The sequence below is a fragment of the Diceros bicornis genome, chromosome 1 (assembly GCF_020826845.1).
Source record: "Diceros bicornis minor isolate mBicDic1 chromosome 1, mDicBic1.mat.cur, whole genome shotgun sequence".
Classification (NCBI taxonomy): Eukaryota; Metazoa; Chordata; class Mammalia; order Perissodactyla; family Rhinocerotidae; genus Diceros; species Diceros bicornis.
The window spans coordinates 53,893,310-53,900,628 of record NC_080740.1 but is presented as its reverse complement, the minus strand read 5'-3'; positions in this window follow the sequence as shown (position 1 = coordinate 53,900,628).

Here is a 7,319-nt window from a genome sequence, read left to right as displayed (position 1 = left end):
TGGGACACAGCCTCAGCATGGCCGGAGAAGCGGTGTGCCAGTGTGCACCCGGGATCCGAACCCGCACTGCCAGTAGCGGAGCACGCGCACTTAACTGCTAAGCCACGGGGCCGGCCCAATATGATCTTATATGTAGACAATTTTATGGAATCTATCCAAAAAACTACCAGAACTAATAAGTGAGTTTAGCTGGGTTGCCAGATATAAGATCAATATACAAAATTGCATTTCTATATACCAGCAACAAACAATACTAAAGTTAAATAAAGAAAGAAATTCCATTCACAATATTATCAAAAATAATAAAATACTTAGGAATAAGTTAAACAAATGAAGTGCAATTTCTGCACACTGAAAACTATAAAACATTGCTGAGAGACATCAAAGAAGACCTAAATAGACACAGATATACCATGTTCATGGATTGGAATATTGTTATGATGGCACATCTCTCCAAACTGATTTATAGATACAACACAATCCCTAACAAAATCATAGGGATTTGTAGAAATTTACAAATTTATCCTAAAATCTATATGGAAACACAAAGGTCAAACAAGCCAAAACAATTTTGTGGAAGAAAAACAAAGTAAGAAGACTTACACTACCTGATTTCAAAACTTATTATAAAACTGCAGAAATCAAGACAGTATAGTATTGGCATATAGATCAATGGGATAGACATGAAAATCTACATATAAACCTACACATTTATGGTCAACTGAGTCTCAATAAGCATGCCAAAGTAATTCAATGGGGGAAAGGATAGCCTTTTTAACAAATGGTGCTGGAATAACTGAACAGCCATACAAAATACAATGAACTGTACTTACAATGGGTGAGCTTTTTGATTTGTAATTATTCTTCAATAAAGAGACATAACAACTAAAGAAACTTTGTATAATAAGGGGACAATTACGACAATTTTAACACTGGATACTTGATGATATTTAGCAATTATTACTTTTTTAAAGTGTAATAATTGTATCATGCTTATGTGTTTCAGAAAGTCTTTAGTTTTAGATATATGTATTGAAATATTTTAGGATGACATGATATGATTTGGAGTATTTGCTTAAAAATAATTGAGGGGGACAGAGATTGGGTGAGGATATAGATTTAAAAAGATGAGTCTTGAATTTTTAATTACTAAAGCTTGGTGATGGTCATGTGGGGGTCATGATACTCTATTTTTACTAAATTTTGTGTATGTTGGAAATTTCCAAAATAAAAAAATTTTAGAACAGAATTTTTACGAAGACTTTTTTTTTTTTTTTGGTGTTTTTGTGCCAGTTTTAGTTACTCTCAAAAACTCATAATCAGTCATCAGCCATTCTGCACCTGGCATACTGAGGATGCATAACACTTTGTAGTTCTTATTGTCTGTTTCTTTATGTGACCGAGGAAGCACAACAGCCATATAAGTAGTTCCTAACATGATTTAAAAGCCAGCATCATCACGATTTGTGAATGCTCTCTTATCTGATACTTGTGCTCTTATAGAGTAAGCACGATAACCAGTTTTTCTGGTGAAATTGATTTCAAAACTAGCCTACACCTTAGGACTTTAGATGGGCTGTAGTTTCACTGGCTCTGTGCTAAAATTAATTAGCTAATTTGAGAGAGAAGGCATGTTAAAAATATCAATTCAGAATAAATAAAAATTGGCATTAGCAGTGACTGGCCCCGTGACATAGTGGTTAAGTTCGATGCATTCTTCTTTGGCGGCCTGGGTTCACCGGTTCAGATCCCAGGCAGCCATGCTGTGGTGGCGACCCACATATAAAGTAGAGGAAGATTGGCACAGATGTTAGCTCAGGGCTAATCTTCCTCAGAAAAAAAAAAATTGGCATTAGCATGGTTTAAGCTCTACACATTAAGGCATTTGTGGGGCTGGCCCAGTGGCGCAGCGGTTAAGTGCACACTCTGCTTCCACGGCCCAGGGTTCACTGGTTCGGATCCTGGGTGCACACTGACGCACCACTTGTCAAGCCATGCTGTGGCGGCGTCCCATATAAAGTAGAAGAAGATGGGCACAGATGTGATCTTCTTCACAGAAGGAAAAAAAACAAAAAACAAGGCATTTGTTTCCTACTATGGATTCCTTGAGGACAGGGACTGGTGTCTTGTTCAGTATGTGAGCTGCTACACTGTAGAGTAGATGCTCAATAATTACTAAGGTTTGTTGAATTTATAAGACCAGTTGAAAGCTTGGGAAAATTACTAATTAAAATGGTTTTTTACTTAAAACACAACAAATTTTGTACATTCAAGAATAGTTCTCACACCTATTAGAATGGCTATTATCAAAAAGATAAGAAATAACAAATGTTGGTGAAATGTGGAGAAATAGGAACTCTTATGCACTGCTGGTGGGAATGTAAATTGGTGCTGCCACTACAAAAAACAGTATGAAGTTTCCTCGAAAAATTAAAAATAGAATCCAAAGAGGCTGTGTACCCCTGCATTCAATGCAGCGTTATTCACTATAGCCAAGACATGGAAGCAACCCGTGTCCCTCAACTGATGAGTGGATAAAGATGTGGTATATATATACAATGGAATACTACTCAGTCATAAAAAAAGATGAAATTGTCCCATTTGCAACAACATGGATGGACCTGGAGGGTATTATGTTAAGCGAAATAAGCCAGAGAAAGACAAACACCACACGATTTCACTCATATGTGGAAGATAAACCAACACACTGACAGAGGGAACTGTTTGGTGATTACCAGGGGCAAAGGGGGGAGGGAGGTGGGCACAAGGAGTGAAGGGATGCATTTATATGGTGACTGACTGATGTACAACAAAAACTTCACAATAAAGAAAATAAATAATAAATTTTAAAAATTAAAAATAGAACTACCATATGATCCAGCAATGCCACTTTTGGGTATTTATCCAAAGAAAACAAAAAGACTAACACAAAGATATATGCACCCCCATGTTCATTGCAGCATTATTTACAATAGCCAAAACATGGAAATAACCTAAGTGTCCACTGATGGATGAATGGATAAAGAAAATGTGGTGTGTGTGTGTGTGTGTGTGTGTGTGTGTGTGTGTGTGTATACAATGGAATATTATTCAGCCATAAAAAAAAAGAATGAAACCTTGCCATTTGCAACAATAAGGATGGACCTTGGGGGAATTATGCTAAGTGAAGTCAGTCAGTCAGAGAAAGACACATGACATATGATCTCACTTATATGTGGAATCTAAAAAAAACAAAAAAACCCCCAAAAGCCAAGCTCATAGATACAGAGAACAAATTGGTTGGGGGTGGGCAAAATGGGTGAAGGTGGTCAAAAGGTACAAACTTACAGATATGAAATAAATAAGTCATGGAGATATAATGTACAGCATGGCGACTACAGTTAATAATACCATATTGCATACTTGAAAATTGCCAAGAGAGTAAATCTTAAAAGTTCTCACCACAACAAAAAAAATTCTGCAACTATGTATGGTGACAGATGTTAACTAGACTTAGTGTGGTGATCATTTCACAATATACACAAATATCAAATCATCATGTTGTACACCTGAAACTAATATGTCAATTATACCTCCCCCCCAAAAAAGAGTAGTTCCTTTTTGAACCACAGTTTTTACTTTCATCTACAAAGAGGCAGATCTTGGGCTATACTAGAAAAAATATACCCCCTTGATATAGGCAGGAGCCAGCTTAATCTGTCATACTTGGTTTGGATCTACTCCATCTAACCACCTCCCCCCACTGTGTGTGAGTGGGTATGCACACACTCACATGGTCCCTAACCTCGTTAATACTACGTCACCACTCAACTTTCACATGCTCCCTAGCCTAGTTAATACTGGCACCACTCATTATCTTTGACTTTTCTCTTTTCCTCATTACTGACACCAAGTTTTATTAACTACCTGTCTCAGATCATAATCTGTCCACTTCTCTCTTCCCTGATGCCCAATTCTAATCTGAATATCTCATCCAAATGAGACTTTACCATTGTGCCTGCCTCCGATCTCTCCTCCTCCATGCCAACCTAAACTACAAATGTGAGCAAGACATTCCCTAATTTAAAAACTTCCAGGGCCAGCCCCGTGGCTTAGCGGTTAAGTGAGCGTGCTCCGCTGCTGGCGGCCTGGGTTCGGATCCTGGGCGTGCACTGACGCACCGCTTCTCCGGCCATGCTGAGGCCGCGTCCCACATACAGCAAGTAGAAGGAGGTGCAGCTATGACATACAACAATCTACTGGGGCTTTGGGGGGAAAATAAATAAATAAAATCTTTAAAAGCTTCCAGGGGCCGGCCCGGTGGCCCAAACGGTTAAGTGTGCGCGCTCCACTGCGGTGGCCCGGGGTTCGCCGGTTCAGATCCCGGGCGCACACCGACGCACCGCTTGACAAGCCATGCTGTGGTGGCGTCCCATATAAAGTGGAGAAAGATGGGCACAGATGTTAGCCCAGGGCCAGTCTTCCTCAGCAAAAAGAGAGGAGGATTGGCAGATGTTAGCTCAGGGCCGATCTTCCTCACTAAATAAATAAATAAATAAATAAATAAATAAATAAAATGAGGCTGACCCCGTTACCTTAATAAATAAATAAATAAATAAAAATAAAAATAAAAACTTCCTGGGGCCAACCCCGTGGCTTAGCGGTTTAGTGCGCGCGCTCCGCTACTGGCAGCCCTGGTTCGGATCCTGGGCGCGCACCGACACACCGCTTGTCCAGCCATGCTGAGGCGGTGTCCCACATACAGCAACTAGAAGGATGTGCAACTGTGACATACAACTATCTACTGGGGCTTTGGGGAGAAAAAGGGAAAAAAAGAAGGAGGATTGGCAATAGATGTTAGCTCAGAGCTGGTCTTCCTCAGCAAAAAGAGGATTAGCATGGATGTTAGCTCAGGGCTGATCTTCCTCACAAAAACAAAACAAACAAAAAAACCCGAAACAAACAAAAACTTCCAATGGCTTACCATTGTCCTCAAAAGAAAAGATACTTTAAATTGATTTTCAGGGCCCTGCTATGATCTGGTCCATTTCGTCTCCCCTTCTCAACCCTTGTTCACCACCACCACTCACCATACACAACTGTTGTTGAAAGAATACGCTTTCTAGGCTCGTGTGTGCGCTTTGCTTTTCCTGTCTCTAATACTCTCCCCTCCTCCACACACCAATCCTTACTCATCTTTCAGCTCTCAGCTTAAATGTCATTTCATTTTGGATATTCTCATAGCCCCCCCTCATCTACTCCAGAAATAGCATTCATCATATTGTATAATTGTCTACTTGTCTGAACCTTTCATTAGACTACAAATCAGTAGCCTAGTGCACCCAGGAGAGTGGCTCAAGGATGGCACTCAAATCTTTAGTGAGTCAACAATTTGTTCAAAAAATGACACCTAGAAATGATTTAAATTAGCTTCAGAAACCTCAATTTGGTTTCACGTAATCCGTAGGATTTTGCTTCTTCATTCCACCCCAACCTTCGCCCACAACCCGTACCTATAGGGATGTTGTAGAAATTGTCACTAAAATCCATTCTCTCCTTCCATAGCTGCACCTGGCTGTTCAAGTAGGGACTACACTTCCCATTGCCTCTTGCAGCTATATGCAGTCATGTAACCAACCTCTCGTCAAAAGAATGTGCAAAGTGACACAACTCATTTACTTAAAAGGGCTTAGACTTCCAAAACTCCTCCCTTCAGGCTGGCTAAAATGAAAACAACTCCAACTCCTTTGGCACCATTCAATAAAAACTTCAATGATTTAATGAAATATAGCATGTAAAGTGTTTATTATTTACACCAAGCACTGTACTAAGAAGCCATTATTACTGTACCCTATGATATTTTCACTCCAATGCAGTTTTGTATTTTGTTTTTTAGAAAAGATTTATAATTGGCATTTTGAAGCAGCTACAAGTTCCCTTTACGGCTGAACTTTTCCAATGGTATCACCAAAAAGGCCACACTATAGTGTATTCCACATTTGCCAACATCTCAACACAGGCCTCTGGGTAAGTCTCTTCACCTCTGCTACTCTAATGCTCTTATAGAAATCAGGCATTAAAATTCCCATTTACTTCATGAGATATGTGATGCACATCTTGAAATATGATTGAATGATATTCTGATGATGAAATCCTCATAAACCAAGAACAAAGAAATTTGGGTGCTAAGAAAGGAAAATGTATGGCAGCAACAAACCTACTTTCATTCTCTCATATGCTTAGCAACAACTATAACATTCTAAATATTTGTACCAAAATTCAAAATTCTATGTTACTATAAAGCTATCAAATGCCAATTGATTTGTATTTTCTAAACATTATTCATGATTCTCACATACCATGGCAACTGTTGAGATCAGAAACACAAGTATGTTAGTAACATTCAAGGAATAAATTCTAGGTGATAAATGGAGATTGCCTTCTCTTCAACCTATAAATCTTCAATTTGCTGGCTTTTTCAACTGAATAGGACACTGATTTGCTGACAAGTGCCAGAGAATGAGAATTTGGCAAATATAATTACAATGAACAAATAAGTTTTTATTATAAAACTCTATATAAGGAGCTATAGAAAATGGGATAAAAACATTGTTAGTGAACAATAAATAAGTAATCCTTTGAGTCCCAGCAAATGATCTAGTACTATGATGGTGCAGATCTTTTCCTAGATTAGTAATAGTATACCTCATCAATAGTACATTCCCATGTATAAGTGAAAGGACTTCAACAATTTGAGCAATAACACACATAAAATCACTTTTAAGTATAATCTGAAGAATATTTAATATAATGCAAAGGCCAATTAACAAAAAAAGCCATCATGTGCTCAGGTTTTGAAATTGAACTTCAAATTTTATTTGCCCTTTCCTACTCCAATTGATCCTTCTAGATGAGGGGTCAGCTCTGCAGGCCTTATGTCACAACTACTCAACTGTGCCACTGTAGTGCAAAAGCAGCAATAGACAATCTGTAAACAAACGGGAATGGCTGTTCCAGTAAAACTTTATTTACAAAAACCACTGTTCTAGATGATCTACAGCCTTCGAAGAAAATGGAAAAGGTAATTACATGTTCAAATAATTGGGGAAAAGTGTTTTTCTTTTTATATCTCCAATATCTGAAAGTTATGAAATATACACATGCTGTTCTCCCTAAGATTAAAAAAAAAACCAGCTATGTTTCATATCTGAACTTTTTAAACCAAAAGGATCAATCATGTTTAAATTTAAACATAAGCCTTTAGTAGAACTTATGAGCCTGACGTATCGTAATAATGGGAAGAAAATGCAAAGAAATGAGATTCATTTATAAGTAATGAT